Consider the following 21,588-nt stretch of genomic DNA (forward strand, 5'->3'; position numbering starts at 1 on the left):
TTCTACTGATACATTGGAGAGATCTAAAGACTGATGGCATTGAATTTGGCAAGGCTGCAGGAAGGGGACTTCATATCTTACAGGTGCAAGTGTGAACTGGTACAACTCCTTGAAGGGATAATGGGGAAATCACTAAAATGATAGACAGGGCTGGGGGTGAAGCTCAGTGGTAAAGTATTAGCCTTGCATGGGTAAAGCCCTGAGTTCAAGTCCCAGCAAATTATAATAGGGTGTACAGGTTTGTTTAAATGTATGCTAAAAATGACATTTTATGTAAATTATACCTTGTGTTTTTAAAAGCTAGAAAGTTAATCCCGGTATCCTTGAAGTAAATGCCATATTGACTTTAAAGGGAACAAGTTTGACCTACTAGTATTACGCTGTGTAATGAATGTCAAGATACAGCAAATTAGTAGCCGAGGGTACAGATCTGGATATAGTGGCACGTATCCGTGATCCCCAAGGCAAAAAGAGCATGAGTTCAAAGGCAGCCTGAGCCACCCAGCAAATTCCAGGTCAGCTTGGTTTTATAGTGACATCCTGTCACAAGACTACTAACTAAATAAACAAATAAATGAAACTTGAGGGCACAGAATGGTATATAACTTATGTTCCTTTTAAGAACAAGCAAGTGCTGTCAAATACTTAGCTGTATATGCAAGTCCACACACATGTATTATGTGTAGAACTATGCACATAAGCCCTTTGGAGAGGAAGCCTAGAAGATGAGGGGTCGAGGAATGGACTTTCCCTGTACATACTTTTATTCTATTTGGAATTTTTATTATGGTATGTGTAGGGCCCATGGGTCTATCCCTGCTCCTGGGGTTCGTCTTGAGGACAGTTTCTGGTCAGCCAGTTAAAACATCCTGTTTGTTCCTGTGCTCCCTCTGCCCCACCTGGTGATTAGCTGTAGGGCATTGTTTACTCCATCTTGGGTGTAGACCTGCCTGGGAGGAACTCCTTGTGCAGCAGCTAGGTATATAAGGTTTTCCCTAAGTTTGAATAAATGGCATTGGGCTGATCTCCTTCCGAATGACCCAGGTCTCTTGTGTGTTCTTTCAATCTCCAGGCCCTTGCCTGGCCCGCAAATGGTACAGTGGTCCACGAACTGTACCGAGAGGATAACACAGAATCAGGTATTATAGGTATGCATTATTTTTCAAATATAATAAAACTTTAAACTTGGGGAGAGGCCAGGTATGGTGGTGTACACCTTTAATCCCAGCACTCAGGAAGCAGAGGCATGCAGATCTTTGTGAGTTTGAGGACAGCCTGGTCTACATAACAAGTTCCAGACCAGCCAAGGCTACATGGCAAGACTCCATCTCAGCAAAACATGCAAATGTCTTAGACAGAAATTTCAAATACATGCATCCTTGGTACAAGAAAACAAACTCCACTTCTAGACATTCATTTCACATATATACTTGAGGCCTGGGATGTAACTAAGTGGTAGATAGATAACTTGCCTAGCATGCAGGAGGCCTGAGGTTCCACCTCAGCACAGAATGGAAAATAAATAAAAAAGATAACACACCCAAGATCAGGTTGACTTATGTATGTGTTTATGATAGCATTGTTTATAATGGCCAAAGTTTGGAGTCAATCAAATGCGTATAGTAGGATGTTGTCGAAACCATGTATTATGAAATTGTGACATCCTTAGAGGCTGTCAAAAGGAAAGAGGAAGCTCTGCAGACGTGAAAATGGAAGCAAACCTGTGCGTCCTTCAGTGGACCTGGGGAAATGGCTCAATAGGAAAACCACTTGCAATGCAAGTGAGGACCAAACTTTGGTTCCCCAGAACCCAGGTAAAATCTGGGCAGGTGTGGCAACTACCTAGAATCCAAACATCAAGAGGCAGACAAAACTTGGGGATGCTTCAAAAACTAAAAGTGTTGAGCAAGTGAAGAGGACAGCCCACATTAACTTCCTGTTTCCACATGCACATGTATGTGTGTGCACATGTGTGCACACTCACACATGAGAACACACATGCATACACACAAACAAGAGAGAGAGTGAGAGAGAGAGAGATCTTCAATGAAGAGTAAGGTGCCTCATTGATGAGGTAAGGGGGAAGGCAAGGTAAAATTTACTCAGATTTGATTTAATATGAAAACTAATTCTGGAAGAATGCATCAAGAGATAAAAATGAGCAGGGCAGGGAGGCACACACCTCTAATCCCAGCACTTGAAAGGAGGAGTCAGGAAGATCTTTGAGAGTTCAAGGCCAGCGTGGTCTACAAAGTTGTAGGAGAACGTGAATAAAGTAGTCCCACACTAGCTCAGAATTTAGTATAATGGAGTTTTTTTATTTGGGGGGGACTCACAAAGAGACCCTGTGCCTTAGTTGCTTGTTTATCACAGTGACAGAACTCTATGACAGAGGCAATTTAGAAAAAGCTTTAATTCAGAAAGCATTTAATTTGGGGCTCATGATTCCAGAGGGTTCTAGACCATGGCAGGCAGGCAGGCATTGGTGCAGAACCTGAGATTTCACTTCTCAATTCACAAGCATGAGGCATGTAGGGAGTTGGGGTGGAAAGAGAGTGTCAGGGACCAGCCTTGGCATAAATCATTTCTCATACCAGAGAGAAGGTGTGGGAATTAGTGAAGCACACGCCACACGACAGTATCAGAGGAGTTTCAGGGTTCCTTCATGAAATCCTGAATTCACATCCTGAAAATCACCCCCCATTTATTCTCCAAACAACTTTTATATCAAACGTAAACTGAGGAAGGTTCATTAGCATTCTGTTTCCTAGGTGTGTGGGGGGCTGGGATGACTTAGGTCACATCTATACCTGTGCCCAATTTGTTACATCCTGCCCATGCCCATTTTGTCATGTACTGAAAAAAATCTCTTCACCAGATTACCTCCTAGTTTACAATAGAAGGAGCAGTATGACATTAGCCTGTCCTGATCACTTGTTGAGCATGGCTATTGTTCTTTAAAAATAATATGATGATGGGATGCCCCGAGCAGCCTGTGAGCCAGGCAGAGGCTGCTGCCAGAGCAATGCAGGGTCCCCGGGCGAGCGGCAGAGTCAGGCGGCTGGATGCGGTGGACGGCAGAGTAAATGAACATAAGGCTATACATAAAGCTAAATATTTATTACTTAAAGAAAGGGAGACATAGACAAACATAAAGAGAGACAGAAAACACGTGTACACATGGCAAGAGACGGACAGAAAAGGGGAAAGCCAAGATAGTGACGAGGTCAGAAGTGGCTGGAAGTGGGCGTGGTTACTCCTTAAAGTGACCGCAAAGGAATAACAATGGCACCAGGTTGTTTTACTATCGAAAGCCAGGCAACCACCTTCTGTGTGGCAGGTGCCAATTGCATTGCATCTTGTAGGTTGCTCAGAATTCTCTGACCGCCAGACAATGTAGGAATATGGGCCTGCATAATTCGGCCCCTACGAGAGAGAGAAAGAACACTAACTGAAAATGGCGAGGCTTATGAAACCTCAAAACCCATTCCCCATGCCAGTGACACGCCTCCTCCAACAAGGCCACAATCCTTCCCAAATAGTTCCGCCAACTGGGTACTAAGTATTCAAATATGTGAGGCTATGGGAGTCATTCTCATTCAAACTACCACACCAGGCTCAATAAAATAAAATAAAATCCTGTGCTGGCTAGTTTTTATGTCAACTTGACCCAAGCTGGAATCATCTGAGATGAGAAAGCCTCAAATAAGATGTTTCCACAAGATCCAGCTGTAGGCAGGTCTGTAGAGCATTTTCTTAATTAGTGATTAGTGGGGAGGTCCCAGCCCATTGTGGTCCTGGGTTCTGTAAGAAAGCAGGTTGCCACAAACCAGCAAGTAGCCCCCATCATGGCCTCTGCATCTGCCCCTTCCCTCAGGTTCCTCCCGTTTGAATTCCTGCCACGACTTCCTTTGCTGATGCACAGTGTGGAAGTGTAATCAGAATAAACCCTTTCTTCCCCAAGTTTCTTTTGGTCATTGTCCTGGCTACTTTTATGTGAACTTGACGCAAGCTAGAGTCATCTGAAAAGAGGGAACCTCAACTGAGAAAATACCTTCTTAAGACTTGGCTGTAGGACACTTACTCAATCAATGATTGATAGGCGAGTGCCAGCCCATGGTGGGAGGTACTATCCCTGGGCTGGTGATGCTGGGTTCTATAAGAAAGCGTGCTGAAGCCAGGTGGTGATGGCACATGTCTTTCATCCCAGCACTTGGAAGGCAGAGGCAGGCAGATCTCTGTGAATTTGAGGCCAGCCTGATCTACAGAGTTCCAGGACAGGCTCCAAAGCTACACATAGAAACTTTGTCTTTGAAAATAAATTTGAAAAGCAGACTGAGCAAGCCATGAGGAGCAAGCCAGTAAGGAGCTTCTCTCCATGGCCTCTGCATCAGCTCCTGCTTCCAGACTCCAGTCCTGTTTGAGTTCCTGCTCTGACTTCCATTAGTGATGGACCGTATCTTAGAGCTTCTGTTGCTGTGAAGAGACATCATGGCCACAGCATCTCTTATAAATGAAAACATTTAGTTGGGGTTTGCCTACAGTTCAGAGGTTTAGTCCACTGCCATCATGGCAGGAAGCATGGTGGCACATAGGCAGAGGTGCTGAAGAGGTAGCCGAGAGTCCTACATCTGGTTTGGCAGATGGCAGGAAGAGAATGCCACACTGAGTCTGACTTGACCATCTGAGACCTCAAAGCCTGCCCCAGAGACATACTTCTTCCAATAATGCCACACCTACTCCAACAAGGTCACACTCCCTAATAGTGCCCCTCCCTATGAGCCTATGGGGGGTATTTTCATTCAAACCACCACAGACCGCAAATGGAATAGGAAGTTGAACAGACCCTTTCTTCCCCAACTTGCTTTGGGTCACAGAGTTTCCTCATAGCAATAGTGACCCTAAACAGGACAAGGTCATGGTGTTTCTTCATAGCAACAGAGCCCTAAGGGAGACAAACCCCCTGGGGGAGAGGAACTGGACCTACAGAGGAAGGAAATAAGAAGGAGACTTTGTCCCTTTGACTTTAGAGGCCTGTGAACTATTATCCATTAACAATAAAACTCAGTGTCCTGCTGTAGCTCCTTTACTGAAGGTGTCGGCAGCGTGAATTCTAATTGTTCTTAATAATAAAACCCTGGAATCAGATATTAGGGGGTGAAAGCTGAGCGATCAGAGAAGCAGAGCAGCAGCCACTAGAGAGTTCTTACCTCTACCAATGCTCAGACTGAAGGGGCGATCCTGTCTCTACGAATCCTCAGACAGAATGCTCTCTCTATGAATTTTCAGACTGCATCCTCAGACTTCATCTGAGCTTCCGTCTCCTCCCACCTTGTAGTCCTCTCTCCACCCAGCCATAACACTTCTGTCTCCACCTCTCTTGCGCTGGGATTAAAGGTGTGTGGTCCCAAGTACTGGGATCACCTTTGTGTGAGCTCTGTTTCTCTTTCAGACAGTCAATCTCCTGTAGCCAAATCCTGGTCTTGGACTCACAGAGATTCATCTGCCTCTGTCTTCTCAGTGCTGAGATTAAAGGTGTGTGCCACCACTGCCTCTATGGTTAAGTAGTGGCTTAACTCGGCACTCTAATTTTCAGGCAAGCCTTATTTGTCAGATCACAAATAAATATCACTATTGTTGCTTGTAGAGATAATTTAATCAGGAGCACAGTCAATGTGTCCTTCAGTGGCAGAGACAAAAATTGTCATATGTTTGCCATTGTGTCTAAAAAAATAAACTGGAATCGAGACTGGAGAATGGTTCAGCAGCTGAGTGCACTGGCCACTCTCCTAAAGGACCCAGGTTCAATTCCCAGCTCCCATAACTCCAGTTCCAGGAATATGATACCTCTTCTAACTGCCAAAGCATTGCACACAGGCAAAGCACACATGCATAGAACACACGAAATAACAAACAAACTGGGCGGCTTCTGGGGCTTGCTCCAGGTGGATAAACTGGTTAGCTACCTGCTTTATCGTCACTAAAGGTTTCTTACAGTTTGACAAGGTTGGAGCACCTAAGGTAGAGAGTGACAAAAGCCATTGAAGGGAGTGGTTGGAGACCTAGCTCAGTGGTAGAGTGTTTGATCAGCAAGCAAAAAGTCCTGGGTTCAGTCCTCAGCTCCAAGGGGGTGGGGTGGGGGTGGCCAAAGGGAAAGCTGGCAGGATTGACTTGGGAACCTCTCTGCTGAGAAAAATTTCTCCACAATGCTCTGCAAGACTCAAATGGCCCTCAGCCAGGCACAGGGAGTGCGGTCACAGCAGCTGGTCAGTTTGCTGCGTCTGTTTCCCACAAGGGTGCTGTTTGAGCAAAGAACTGGCCAGAGAAACTTGAGAATCACACTCTCAGATCACTTCAGAATGAGAGGTTTGTGTAGACCAATAATTTATCAGTCTTGCTGGATGTGGCCAACATCCTCTGATTCCATGGTGTTGAGAAACAATTCGAAAAGGAACCAAGTTTGCAAGCCCAGTCTTGAAGAAACTGCCCCCGTGCACATCGCCATGGCAAAGACTGGGTTGCATTAGACATCTGCCGCTGAGAGAGCCGACTTAAGGTCTTTGATGACGAGTGGCCATTGTTATTTAGTGAGGGGCACTAAAATTCCTGGACATTAGTTATAAATGCATTTGCTCCCTACATGTCTTCCATATTAGCTGTTGAGATATTCAGGGTCTGAGAATTTTCTTGTATATGTTAGAACTCTTTGGGTCACATGCAAGCAAGTACATGACCCAAACAGAGGCTTAAGCAAAACATGAGTTTTCTGGGTTGTGTAACAAACAAAAGCCCAGGGCTTCCTCTCTTGCCTCCCACCTCTCAGCTTTGGTCAAAGACTGGTTCCCACTCAAACTATCAATATTACAGCAGCGATCACCAACCTGGCTCACATCCCCTCTGGGAAAAAAAAAAAATCTAGCAGAACATAGAGCGTCTGGTGCAAGATTCCACCCAGTACTCGTCACCAGCTCCAAACCCTTCAGCAGTCAGATGCATCGCTCCCATCAGACATCAGACGCTCTGTGCCCAAGCCAGCAGTGAAGCCCCAGCATCGCAGCCCACACCAGGGAAGCAAGGGTTCCCACGGAAGTGGAGGCTTCGTGGAGGGCAGTGAGAACAGCTGTCCGTGGGCAGCTGGAGCTTGGGATAATCGGTGTGCGATGGGAATCTAGTAGGAGTGAGGGTTTGCCAAGGCAAGCAAGGGCCACCGAAGGATACAAGAGAGAATTATCCCAATCACTCTATGTTAATATTTTAAAGAAGTCGACGTTTCTGGACTTGACATGTAATTTCAAAAAGAAAGAATAATTGCTTTATTCTTCAGAACTTTAAAAAAAAGCTCCATAAGAAGAGCTTTGAGAAGAAAATTTTATCCTGAGAGTCACTGGGAATATGATTAGTCTTCTAAAAGCATGTCAGACATAAAAGACAGGCTGGAAACCAGCGACTGTCAGTTCTAGATGGAATGTTAGCTTGCAAAGGATTTATTCTCCATGTAAGGCTCTCTTCGATAATATGTAAATTGGAGGTGATTCGTACAACTAGAGTAAGAAGTTTGGGTGAGGAGTGACTTTTAAATATAGTTTGATTGTTAATCTCTATAGTCATCAAGTCTCTGGAGGCAGGAAATTTAGTTCAATCATTTTTCTAAGTCACTGTAGAGAATAAGTAATTATCAAAGAAAAAAAAAACATTTCTGAATCGGCCTTGGCTCACACGTTGACATGAGGCGGGGAATCTGGCGTATGCGATTTCTCCTGATCCCCTCTGGCAGGCACTATCCGTAGCCTATCCAATAGCTCTTTCCCACATCTTTCTTGATTAAAACAACAATAAACAAAAACGCTAAATATGTAAATAAAAGTCCTATTTGCTCCGGAAGTGTAAACCGAGAGCTCAGCGGCACGCTCTCAAGTAAACCAGGGCGCTTCGTTTTCTCTCTGTCCCTAAAAAGGGACGTGCGATGAAGTTGCCCAGGAATTTCTGCAAAGAACCTCCATTTTTCTTTCTACTTAGGGAGACTTAAAACGAAGAGAAAGCCCCTTTGCTGGCTTTCTTTCCTTCGCCTTGCTCCCTGAAGCGATATTTTGAGCGCTATCGCCATCTTGTGGCCACAACAGGAAATCAATTAGACGAGCCAGCCACCCCCACCAGGCTTCTAGACATCTTAAATGGCACATTATGGGTGGGGCCGAACCACCTTTAACTGCACATCTTGTTACTTCCAACCCAAACAGTCCCGAAATGACGTCTTCTCAATTTTTTTTTTATTTGAGGTTGACATTAAAAAAAAATCACACAGCTAAGGTTTGAGGTGATATACTTACTTGCCTTGTAAAAACTAAGACAAAGAATCAACTCATTCTGCAAGAACATTTCTTTGGGGGATTTTTCCTGACAATCCCATAGATGTAAATAATGTGTTTGATCTCATTGTTTTCTCTTGTCCCTCCCCTCCCTCAATGAAGGCCTTCTTCTTAACTAGGGTCCCTTGGCTTTGATGTGTATCCCACCGAGTTTAACTAGGGTTGCTTGAATGAGCATAGAGTACAGGCGATTTACCAGTGGGTACTCCACAGAAGAAAACATTTCTCTTTGGCCGTAAACTACAAATAGCTCTTCAAGGAGGGATGGGTCAGATAAGCCCCTCCCCTCCCCGTGTTGGAATGTTTACAGACCTAATTTTGCGCGCAGGTCTTTTGCAGGGTATTGATGACGGGAGTTCGTGAATACAATGGCTTTGTGGAATCCAGAAGACTGGCTTATATTCTTCCCATGTTTTGATGTTCTCTGAGCCTTAGAAGTGACAGAGTCTTGTTTAGGGCTATTTATTACTCAGCAGACACAGACTCCCAGCATTTTGATCAGTTATGAGTCTCGGAAGTCACTTTCGCCCACTGCAAGAATAAGTTTCTCTCACCAAGGACACCATAGCACTGTCCTAGGACATAAATGTAAATATTAAAAGGCAGACAGATGGGGACAACAGGTCCATTTAGCAAATCAACTGTGATAACTACGCTGCCCTGCTAAGGGCTAATGTCCCCAGCCTGGATCTATTGATCAGTTTTATACCAGGCATGAAATCCTTCCAAAATACAAGCAAACAGCCACACCACTATTATAATATCGGGCACATTGTGCCTGGAAAGTTGTAGCATGCAGGCTCTACAGCTAGGTAAGACTGTTTACGATTTTTCTCCCCCAAACAAATAATTCAATTTAAAAAAAAAAAAATGAGTACAGACCTAAACAGAGAACTCTCAACAGAGGAATCTAAAATGGTTGAAAGACACTTAAGGAAATGCTCAACATCCTTAGCCATCAGAGAAATGCAAATCAAAACAACTCTGAGATTCCGTCTTATGCCTGTAAGAATGGCCAAGATCAAAATCACTGATGACAACTTATGCTGGAGAGGATGTGGGGGAAAGGGAACACTTCTGCCTTGCTGGTGGGAGTGCAAGCTGGTACAGCTGCTTTGGAAATCAGTGTGGAGATTTCTCAGGAAATTAGGAAACAACCTTCCTCAAGACCCAGTAATACCACTTTTGGGTATATATCCAAAGGATGCTCAATCGTGCCACAAGGACATGTGCTCAACTATGTTCATAGCAGCTTTGTTTGTCATAGCCAGAACCTGGAAACAACCTAAATGCCCCTCAACTGAAGAATGAAAAAGGAAAATGTGGTACATTTACACAATGGAGTACTACACAGCAAAAAAAAAATGACATCTTGAAGTGGATAGATCTAGAAAACATCATATTGAGTGAGGTAACCCAGACCCAGAAAGACAAATATAATATGTACTCACTCATAAGTGGCTTTTAGACATAAAGCAAAGAAAAACCAGCCTACAATTCACAACCTCAGAGAACCTAGACAACAGAGAAGACCCTAAGAGTGGCACACGTGGTTCTAATGTACTTGGGAAGTAGAAAAAGACAAGATCTCCTGACTAAATTGGGAGCCTGGGGGTCATCGGAGAGGGTAGAAGGGGAGGGGAGAAGAAGGGAAGGGATCAAAGAATAATATATAGCTCAATAAAAACAATTTTCTTTAAAAAAAAAAAAAAGAGTTTTTCTTCCCCAATGTTATGATATACAATGGGCGAGGAAACATCCAGTCACCAAGCTGAATGGATTTTGGATGAAGGCGATGAAAGCGTGGGGAAGGTGAGGAACAGAATGACAGAGGACATGAAGCTTTTACGGAAGAGGAGTCTCAGGATGAGAGTGGCGAGGAGGAAGAGGAATGTAAAACCATGACGCTAGGAGAGTCTCTGCGTGATGGTCTAGCAGATGAGGAGGCCGAGGAGAGAATGTTGGAGAAAAACAAACAAGAAAGACTGGAAGAGATGTTTCCTGATCAAATGATTCACTCCCCCCCGCCCCCCCCCCCCCCCCCCCCCGCCCTGTAATGTGGTGGCTAGAATTCGATTTGAGCTACAGATGCTGCACCTGACATGGAAGAAGAAAAACTTCTTTAACGCTCTGATGAAGGCAGACCCTGACAAACAGCGAGCGAACTGTACAGACAGGATTTTCCAGATCCAATGGAAGCAGAGCAAACCAGACCCACTGAGGAACTGGATGAGGCTAATGACTTATTGAAGCAACATACCAGGGTGGTCTCCTTTCATTTCCTCACCTTTTCATAAAAAGCAAAAGGTGGGAATGTTAGGATTCAGGCATTATGCTCACCTGGCTGGACGCACTCAGGCAGTGCTTTGGCCAACCCAGGGTCTTATGCCTGTTCTGTTACTACTCAGTACATAGTCTGTGCGCATACTCGCTAAACCCACCTCTAAAAGCCAAGCTCTCCCCTCCCTCCCTCCCCCACCACCTTCCACAAGGCCACTCTGCATTCCCCTTCTCTCCCTTGGCTTCCTTCCCCCAATAAAACTTTCCGAGTGAGCAAGATCTGCTTGGTGGTCTGCATGGCATGTCTACCTCTCACCAGCCAAGAGCCCTCTCGCGCCACCATATCATAACACGCAGTTACCCGAATTTTCTCTTGGCACAATGAAAGCCAGCTAGCAGGGAGGAAGCTGCCATCTTAGCTGCATTGCACAGGCAGAGCTTGTGTGCCCTTAGCAATATGGTGTTTCTCTCTAGTTCTGGTGGGCGACCGACAGTGGTGTCAACAGCTGTATTGGTTTTTGGGTTTTGGTTTTGTTTTTTTTTTTAATTAGTTTACAAAGCAGTTGATTCTTTATGGCTTTTTCATACATTCTGAATCTTGGTTAATCCTCTCCCCACTTCCTCCCCTCTCCCAGTCTCCTGCCCCCTCCCCACCAGCTGTTTTTCCATTATCCTATTCATTTAAATTTGATCCCAGGGTCTAACATAACAAGTTAGGCCCTTTTTGTTATTTATCATTTCCTTTGGAATGCCATTAAATATCTTTATTAGTAAGAGAACACTCCCTCACAGCTGACACCTGTCCTCCTGTCTCAACTGTGACAATCAGTAAAATCTGAGGGGAGTCTTGAGCCTACAGTAAGGAAGAACATTCACTGAAATGTAAACTAATTTCTTAAATTTATTTTTAACTTATGTACAAAATCATGATAGTACACATGTACTGTTTGACATATTTAATGCTCTAAGTAATATTTCAACCAGACTGAACATACTTATTTCTCAGCCTGTCTTTATGGTGAATACTTTGATAAACACTTCTAGCTTTTTGGAATGTGGAGCGCATTGTTTGTGAGCTATTATACACAGGAAGAAAGTGTAACTGTTGGAGGGACTTCAGACAGAGGGTCTCTGCCCTCCCCTTCAACTTCAAAAATTAAAGTCAAAAATCTGAATTTTTACAATTCTTCAAAACCAAAAAGCAGGGTTTTTTTTAATTAAGCAAAATTATTTTTATTACCATCTACTTAGATGCTTGATATTGTCCATTTCTCCCTACTCCTCATCCCCCATGCCATACACCCTGAATCCCCACCGTTGTGGGACGGTGTTCTTAGTTCACTACTTGGCTGGAGACTCTGGCCAAACCCAACATGTTTTTCTTGCTCTGTAGTCTCCTTGGCCCCTGTTCTAGAATGTGTTTTCCAAACAGTAACATCTCCTTATATCTACAGCCTTCTAAGACCTTGTGTTTTGTTTTTGTTTGTTTGGTTTTTTTTTCTTTTTCTCCTTTGCTTTTCAATCTTAAGCACAATGCATCCTTGTAGGCGTGGGAGGCTTTTAGAATTTCTGCACATCCGAGGTCCGTTACAGGAATTCTGATTCAGTGGATCAAGAGTGGGGTATGTTTGGCTAAACAACCTATGATTTTAGCATTTGCGTTTTCTTTAAAACCTTCCCTCACCAAGTTTGTTTTGTAATTCGGGAAAAGGAGGAGAATGGACGCTGGTCAGACCACTAGCTTCTGTTCGACAGTTACACTTGGATTTTATTTTTCTTGACTGTGGTGGCGGGGCGGCGGGGGTTGGGGTTTGTTGCATGTGTCTCACGTGTACCCCAGAGCAGATGTGAAGATAAGAGGATAGCTTGTGAGAGCTGGTTTTCTCCTTACCCCACATGGGTCCCGGGGATTTAACTCACATGGTCAGGCTTGCCTTTATCCAGGGACCTACCTCACTGGATCTTAGACCTGTACTTTAAAGTAGTGAGGAAAATGTGGAGCCCTGAACTGGACACACATACACAGTAAAAAGGTTGGCACGTGGAACATAAATCTAATTAATTTTATCAATAAAAATTAGGAGTCAGCGGGCTGGGGAGATGGCTGAGTGGTTGAAAGCACTGACTGCTCTTCCAGATGACCTGGGTTCAATTCCACATGGTGGTTCACAACTGTCTGCAGCCCTGGTTCAATGGGACAGGACACCTATCACAAAACACCAATGCACATTTAAAAAAAAGGAGTCAGATATAGGGGGAATGGGTATAAACCTGAAAGATCAGAGGAGCAACCGTCAGTTGCATCCTACCTCTTCAGTTCCTCCATCCAAAAAAGCTGAGACCCTCTCTCTGCCCCACCTCATCACTTCCTGTTTCCTCTCTGTATAGTCCTCCAGACCTCTATAGTGATATTTTAGATATTTTATTTATGTTTTATAAATAAAATTTGCCTGAAGACCAGAAGGTAAAACCAAATCACTAGAGACCAGACAGTGGTGTCACACACCTTTAATCCCAGGATTTGGGACAGAGGGAGGTGGATCTCTGTGAGTTCAAGGTCACCCTGGGCTACACAAGATCAATGCAGAAACAGATCCAGGTGGTGGTGGCTCACACCTTTAATCCCAGTACTAGGGAGTCACACGCCTTTAATCCCAGTACTAGAGAAGAATATAAGGCAATATGAAACAAGAATTCATTCTCTTTTAGCCTAAGGATCTCTTAAAAGTGAGAGCTCTCTAGTGACTTGACTGCTTTGCTTTTCTGATCTTTAGGTTGAACCTCAATAAGGTTAACTAGTGGCTACCTCTGCCCTCTGACTCCAAGCAAGCTTTATTTGTTAGAACACAAACAAAATATCATACACTTTCCCCCTTTTGTCTAAATAAAAAATGAAGGTTTTAGTTAACATAGTAAGACTATATACAATATGTATAATAACTACATATAAATATATACAGGTAATAATAATATTAATGATGTCTAGTCCATTTGCATTTGACAAATTCAGAGAAAATCTTCCATTATCTATCCTATCTTGGTGAGTTCAAAGTGTTGTACCTAATTCACTTTCTATCCTAACTTGTATTACCAACCTAAAACCATCTTTTTATGCCTCCCAACCTTATACACTTTACACCTCTGTTGTGAGTCTCTTTTCTGAATTTGTTAACAAGGAAAACTATAACTATCTAATCTTCACTGCTGTGGGAGTTCCTTCAGCCAATCGCCGCTGAGTTACCAGCCCATTGGGGCGTGGTCTCTCCCTTTAAAAAAAGCAGCGGCTGTCCTCCACTTTCTCTTTGTCTTCCGGCTCCGTTTCCGGCCCCTGGACTCCTTTCCTGTTCGCGCGGAGGGGCTGTTGTCTGGGACGGTAATCTGTAAGTTTTTTCCCCTTTGAATAAATAACCATTATATTAATCATAATTCCAAACTGGTGTGGGATTGTCTGTGACTTACGCCTTCATCTGGCGCCCCACGTTTGGTTGTAGAACCCCCCCTTCCCCCCCACTCAACTGCTTGCTACCAGCTCGGCTAGTCACGAGACCTCCCTCAGCTGCGGCCTGTGCCCTGTGTGTGGAGCCAGCAGTTCAGTTAAACCCCACGCCTCCCAAGCTCCACAGGCTCGGGACAGTCTCTGCCTGCCTGGTTTGCTCTTTTCTGAGTTGTTTTCAAATTTCCCTTGTAAGTGAGGCGCTTTAGTGGCGTGAATCAGAACGACTCGGTCACGTGGAGGCATACGCGGCTTCCGGGTTGCTCTTTTCTACCCCTGGATTCTGGGTTTCTGGTTCCGTGTATGGAATTGATTTAATTAAACTTTCTTTCTTGAGCAACTTATATTTCCTAGTTTTTAACAAATACTAAGGCAGACACTGAAACAGGACCTGTTTAAGTCACCTTTGCAGTGGTTCTAGTCGCAACTTGGCAACAGCGCCACCAACTAGACAAGAGGTAATATGGCAGTTTTTGTTTCCAACGCCAATTTTACTGTTTTCTTTATTAATACAATGGATTATGTCATGCAAGGTTTATATGACTATGGGAATATATTAATTTACTTGTTACTAGGTTTCAGTTTTCTTTTCAATATTTTATCATTAAGAAAGATACGATTTTTACGGACTAATATTGAACAACTAGTTGAAAGGATTAAAATTTTAGTTTAAAAGTAGATTTAATAATCTACCCTTTTATCCTATCACTCCTATCTCTCTTTTTTCTTTTCAGAATAAGATCCTTGAATCTAATCTCCTTTGTTCAGCTTTTTTTCTTGACCATTACCAATAACAACTTGTAACCAATCCCCCTAAACAATGACAAATATCCATAACCCACTGAATGACCAAAAACTGCCCACCCCACCTCTTGGGAATGTGGATGTCATATTCTTAAAATTACTTACTATTGTCTGGGGGTGATGACATCTTTAGGGATCCTAAAAAAATTGGGGTGATTGTCCAGTCCTGAGAGAGATAGTTGTACCATTTGTTGTCCAGTCTCTGTGGAATAGGAAAGTACAGGGCTTATCTCAAGTCCTGGCTAGAGTAGTCTGTGAGGCTGAACCATCTCAGCTAGCCACCTTGAAATTGTCCTAAGAAGTTTGTAGTCCAAAGCTGATCTTTGGGTGGTGTTTGTCTGCTTAGTGCTTTACCACAATGCAGGTGAAATCGTTAAAGGACCACAATTTGTTAAGTTCATGCAAAGTACCAAAACTTAATTCCTACTTACCTGATAGAGACTCAAGCCTGAAGTCATGTACAGGAAACTAAATGAAGCCTTTTTCTATAATTAGTACTCTATACAACCATTAATATCATGACAATAAGAAACATTCATTAGTTGTTTAAATTAGTTTAGATTGAATGGTTGACGAACTATCTCCTCTTCTGATCAAGAGTTCTTACTTATTCTGGTTTCTCCTGAAATTTTTGTTTTATCTTCTAAAACTATTCTATCATCCAGAGCAGGATGGTTTTTTACAATAGGCATGAGGCCCTTTAATTGCTCTGGGGGGCAGTTTCCCCCACTGTGACAGAATGATAGAACCAGATCTGACACTGGGGCCTGTGACAGGCCCTCCCAAGGTGTTTCCTGATAGGTGGAGAAATCAGGCGCTTAAAAGAAATCTCACACTGGCTCAAAATTGAGAGATAGACTTATTTATTTAGGGGGAAAACTTACAAAACCAGGATTCTTTGCTTGAATGGCGGATGGAGATGGGATCCCAAACAATCTGATCTAGCCAAGTGGGCACCAGGGGGATGAGAGAGAGAGAGAGACAGTCAGACAGACAACGCTTCCGCATCTGGGTCTATAGTTTATAAGGCCACACCCCAGTAGGCAGGTAGTTACTAGCTATAAACCTTACTGCAGCAGTTTCCTTTACACGGGAGTCTATGGGAGGCCTTCCCAAGGTGTTTCCCTATGGCAAAGGGTTACCCTGTCTGCCTCTTGTTGATCTGCATTCATTGGTCCAATGTTGACCTTTGCCACACCTTCTGCATACTCCAGAAGGGAGGGGCCTTCTGTTTGGGTTATTCCTACAAAAAACTATGAAAGCCCTGCCTACAGTTCCCTTTTAGGTGACCTTGTTTGCCACAATTAAAACACCTGACATTTTTTTGTCTCTTCAAGCCTCTGGAAACACCTCTCTTATCCAAGCATCATCATAGGCATGAGATTCAATACTGATTGTATCTTGGATCCATTCCTCTATGGGTGCTGATCTTGCCTTTAAAGGACTAATTATCCTTTTGCACTGTGAATTAGAATTTTTAAAAGCCACAGATTCAATTGTTATTTGCCTAGCCTCTGAATTTGGTATCATTCTATTTCTTAAGTCAATCTTTGTTTAAAAAAAAAATCAGTGATAGTTTCTTTCAGGCCCTGTATAACTTTAGTAAATGACTCAGTTCTCTTTCTATTTCTGTCCCAAGCATTCAAAACTGTTGCATGGCATAGAGTCAAGGTGTGGTCATCATACAGAGACTATCTTTGTACATCAGCATAATCACCCCCTCCAAGAAGTTGGTCTTGGGAGGTTTCCATATCTCTAGCCCTACTTTATTATTCAGTGGTCCTAGCCTCATCTTTCCTCCAGGTCCTCCACTGCAATTGAGGCCCAGGCTCCAATACTGCTGTAACCAAGTCTTTCCAGTCTTGCGAGACAAATCTGTTCTAGTTGACCATGAATTTAACATCTGCTTTACAAAAGGTGAATGCATACCATGAGACTATGCCTTCCTTAAATCTCCTCAAATCTAACATTTCCATTGGAATACAGTCAGCATTAACACAGACTTGGGGACACCTGCCATGTGGCAATGATTCATGTACGGTGACTGGACAAATTAATTTTGATTGTTTGGTAACCTTGGGCTGTTCCTCTCTAATTTTATAATGTAATGCTGAAGTCGATTCTCCTTTAAATTCCTCTGTCTTTCATCTGAATATCTCTTAAGGCTTATAACTTATCAGTCAAAATGACATTATTTTCTCTAGTAACTTTTTCTAAGGCCTATGTCTTGTCACTCACATCAACCAACTTGAGACTCATTTCAACCAACTTTTTTAGGGATAAAACAAGAATTATCAAACTGATAATGTTTATAATTGACATTACATAAATTCATCTAAGTTAATTATCCTCTCATTTAACTATTCCATTTTAAACCATCCATTATGTAATCATACAGAGTCTTAACTCCCTTCTTCATAATAGTTTTTTCCATTTTTTAACACAGGAAAAAACTCTCTTTTTTTTTTAAACTAATTCTCTCCTTTTCAGAATTTCCCATTGTCCCACCAAATCTGTTGACAATGACAATAGAGCATGAGACTGGCTGCTGCTGCTTAGCACATCTGGGTAGAGAACACAAGCAGCGCACAGCTGCATGGGCTAGTGTGTTGCTATGAACTAAGAATGTGTGGTGGTTGCAACAACAGTAGAAGCTGCGAGGGTGTCAAGGCAGCTACCTAGTGGGGCAGCAGCCTGAGGAGGAGCTCCAGGGGGAGTCCACAATGGGGTGGGGGGGCTGGGATCATGGAGAAGAAACACGTGGCTGGAGTTGCCTGAAGGCAGAGCTGGTCCATCTAGGGTGGCTCAGTCTGATGGTGTTTGGAGCCCAGGTGTCTCTGGAGTTTGGGGCCTGTGGAGTTTGGGTGGTAGCTGGAGAGACTGTTGTAGAGAGGCTGCAACAGAAAAAACCCAAACTTGCTCAGAGGACTTGGGGAAGAAAGGGAAAAGCCAGCTGGAAGTAGGGCAGTGACTCTGGGGTGTGCAGCTCCTGCCAGTGCTGGTGGCTGCAAAGTCACTGGCAAGTGGCTATTTTGTAAATTTATGCCCCCAAAGCTAGGTGCCAGATGAAGCATAAATCTAATTAACTTTATCAATAAAAAACAGGAGTCAGATATTGGGGGGTAAAAACTTGAAAGATCAGAGAAGCAGAAGAACAGCCGCCAGTTGATTCCTACCTCTTCAGTTCCTCTCTCTGCCCCGCCTTATCACTTCCTGTTTCCTCTCTGTCCTCCAAACCTCTATGGTTTCTGACTCCAAGCAATCTTTATTTGTCAGAACAAAAACAAAATATCACACAATAGGCATGTTTATTAAAAAGTGACCAAGGAAGGACCTCTCAAGAGGAGGGGTATTAACTTAAAGGAAAAGAATGATAAATTCTACTGTAGCTATTTTAAAATTAGTAACATACTTATCAAGATCCCATTCAGAAAGGAAAAGTAAGCTGGGGAGTGGAAATTATATGTATACCAAATATAACTGTATCTAGAATGTGATTTTAAAACTTATTACAAGGCGGGTGGAGGTGCATAATCCTAGCACTCAGGAGGCAGAGGCAGGCAGATCTCTGAGTTTGAGGTCAGACTAGTCTACAGAGTGAATTCTAGGACAGCAAGGGCTACACAGAGAAACCCTGTCTCCAAACAAACAAAGAACAGCAAATGTATTATTAGGCATCATAACACACACTTTAATTGCAGCACTCAAGAGGTAAGTGAACCTCTGAGTTCAAAGCTAGCCTGGCCTACATAGGCCAGTCAATGGCTATATAGTAAGACCCTGTCAAAAAAAAAAAACATAGAAACTAACCCAAAACCCATGCCACATAGATTGGTTGAAGAAAGAGATCACTTCAAGATGAACTTTTAAGGCCTATGCAGCAGCTAGAAAGCACTACAGTATAATGCTCTTGTACACTGTTAAGATTTTGACACTCACGTTAGTTTAATAAAATGCCAATAGCCAGGCAGGAAATACAGACTAGGAGAATACTGGGAAGGGGAAAGACAAAAAGTCAGTCTGCCAGATACAGAGAAAGCAAGATGAGAATGCCTCACTGAAAGAAAGTACTAAGCCATGTGACTAAATACAGACAAGAATTATGGGTAAATTTGAGTTGTAAGAGCTAGTTAATAATAAGCCTGAGCTAATGGGCCTTACAGTTTATAATTAATATAAGCCTCTGTATGTTTCTTTGGGATTGAATGACTGCTGGACCAGGTGGGACAAAAACTTCCCTCTATAGGAAGGTCCAGCCTCTTCAGATGGACTGAACCCCAAACAGCCTTACAAAGGCATATTTATTGAAAATTACACAAAGTATTCCCTCATACAAATGTCCCTAATCTTAATTTACATGTCTTACTGAAGAAGAGCATCACAAGCCTTCATGACTCTAGTCCATTATTATGTACCGTGTGCAATACACAGTAACACACAAGTCCCTTCTGCAAAACAATAGCTGCTTTCCACAAGGATTCTTCAAAGTCAAAGTACTTCTAAAAAGCAGTTGTTTGTTTTAATATCTACCTCAGACAGTGATTCTACTAAATTCCTACAATGATGAATATTCATGAATTATAGAAATCTGCTTTCAGAGGACCATTTTCAAAAATTCATTAGCTTTAAAGAACATAAAATTGTTATGCCTAGATCATGGAGTTCCCCAAAAACTGACTAGGAGACCAAGTCTTGTATGCAAAAGCAAAGAGCCTTTATTCTTATTCTAGCTCAAACTCTGACTCTCCATGTGTCCAACACCATTGCCATGTTCAGAGAGCCCCAAACTCATTTGAGTCTCAGTAATTTACCTGGTTCCAAGAAAGACCACAAACTAAGACCACCTAGGTTCCATCCATGACCAGACCATCCAAAGGAAATTCCTAACAGTCCAACCATTGTAGATAGACTCACCTGCCAGCACACACCCATAGCTTTTCACCAGGACACCCCTAGACAAATATCAGCCAACCAGGAATTCTGAACCTTAGAAATCCCTCAACCCAACCTTTGCTATTATAAAAACCCCACCCCAACTGAGCTGGGGGGCTCTTTGAACGTGCTAATGCATTGGAGACATGGAGAGTCAGAGTTCAAACTAGAATAAGAATAAAGGCTCTTTGTTTTACATACAAGGCTTGGTCTCCTAGTTGGTTTTCCAGGTGGAGGGAGTCTCTATGATTTGGACATAGAAAAAAACAAAAACCTTACAAAATGTCAGTCAACTGAGAACATTCTTATGCCTTCATGTTGGTTTTTTCCATTCCCATTCCCACTTCTGTCCTGGCTACCTGAAGTTACTAACAAAGAACATGAAGCTCAAAAGCCAATGGGGAAGTCAAAAAAGAAAAATTCTGTAGGGATTTGGGATTTGCCCTGAGTCCTTCCTATCCATGGCTTAAAGTCCAATAAAGTTCAAGAGGAGTAGTGCCTGCTTGTCATTCTAGCACTTGGAGGTGGGACAGGAAAAATTCAAGGTTCAAGTTCATTAAAAAAAAAAAAAAGCAATGCTCAGATTTGTACCTATAGTGGATCCACGAGGGAAAGCATCCAATTACTAAAATGAGGCTGGTTCCAGTGTTTGAGTTGATCTTCACTGGACATATAATTCTAAGCTGATAGATATTCACATCAACATCATCAACATGTAAAGGGACTTTGCTTAGTATTATGACTCCCACAATTGCTGCCCAGACATTGGCAATCAAACTATTCCTTCCACAAATGTAAACATTTTGCCTCGCTGCCCTCAATATTTTCTGCAAGCCTTTGGTTTGTTGCCCTGCAGCGTTTCTATGTGTGGTTTCCTTCTTAAGTGTTCCAGAGATTCACTTGTCTCTTTGCATTTGTGAGTTGATGCCTAGAACTGGGGAGCTTTCACAAGGCATGTCTCATTAAAACGCTGCTTCTGCCTCATTCTCTTGATAGCTTGAAAAGACAGTCCAGCGTGTTAGACGCTTCCACTCCACCTGCCATTTAATTCGTCCATTTGTTTTTCTCCTTGTGCTTCATCCTAAACGGTATCCCGAATTATCCATAATTCATTCTTAAGCCTTACAGTTAAAAGCGTTTGTTTCCGTGTATGTGCGTGAGTGCCCGCATCCAGTGTATGCACCAGAGAGAACGTTGGGAGCCCTGCTCCATCCTTTTCTCCTTTACTCCTTGAGACAGGGTCTCTCACAGGACCTGACCCTCCGGTCGCCAGCCTGCAAGCCCCAGAGATCCTCCTGTCTCCGTCCTTCACGACACTGGGGTAAAAGGCATCAATGCAGTGACCTCCAGATTTTTACATTGGCGTGGGGATCTGAACTCAGTTCCTTATGGTTACCCACCGAGCTTTCCTCTGGCCTCTTGTCAGTTTCTCTGTCTCTTAAAAATCTCATTGATGTGCATGTGTGTGTGCCTGAGTGTATGTATGTGCACCACATGTGTACAGGAGCCTATGGAGTTCAGAAGGGCAGTCTGATGCCCTGCAACTAAAGTTACAGTTGACTGTGAGCTTGGTTTCTTGGACTCAAACCCTGGTTCTCTGGGATAGCAGCCAGTGCTTCTAACCACTTCTTCCAGCCCCATCAGTTTTTTTGTTTGTTTTTAAACTCAGGTCACTCATTTCTATGGTTAGAATTTCTAATTAATTCTTTTTAA

The 21,588-nt window shown here is 43.0% G+C and overlaps 1 long non-coding RNA gene across 1 annotated transcript in view; it reads right to left on the minus strand.

Annotated features, from left to right (window-relative positions):
- Positions 1–15,047: 15,047 nt before the first annotated feature.
- The window catches only part of LOC125402032 (uncharacterized), a 44,859-nt gene continuing 38,318 nt past the window's right edge, over positions 15,048–21,588 (minus strand). Inside the window, exons 3-4 of the long non-coding RNA XR_015738175.1 lie at positions 15,828–17,837; positions 15,048–15,145 (exon numbers count right to left, since the gene is read on the minus strand). This is a non-coding gene — a long non-coding RNA (uncharacterized LOC125402032). The remainder of the gene's footprint in view (positions 15,146–15,827; positions 17,838–21,588) is intronic.

Source organism: Myodes glareolus, chromosome 6, assembly GCF_982192425.1.
Source record: "Myodes glareolus chromosome 6, mMyoGla1.1, whole genome shotgun sequence".
NCBI lineage: Eukaryota > Metazoa > Chordata > Mammalia > Rodentia > Cricetidae > Myodes > Myodes glareolus.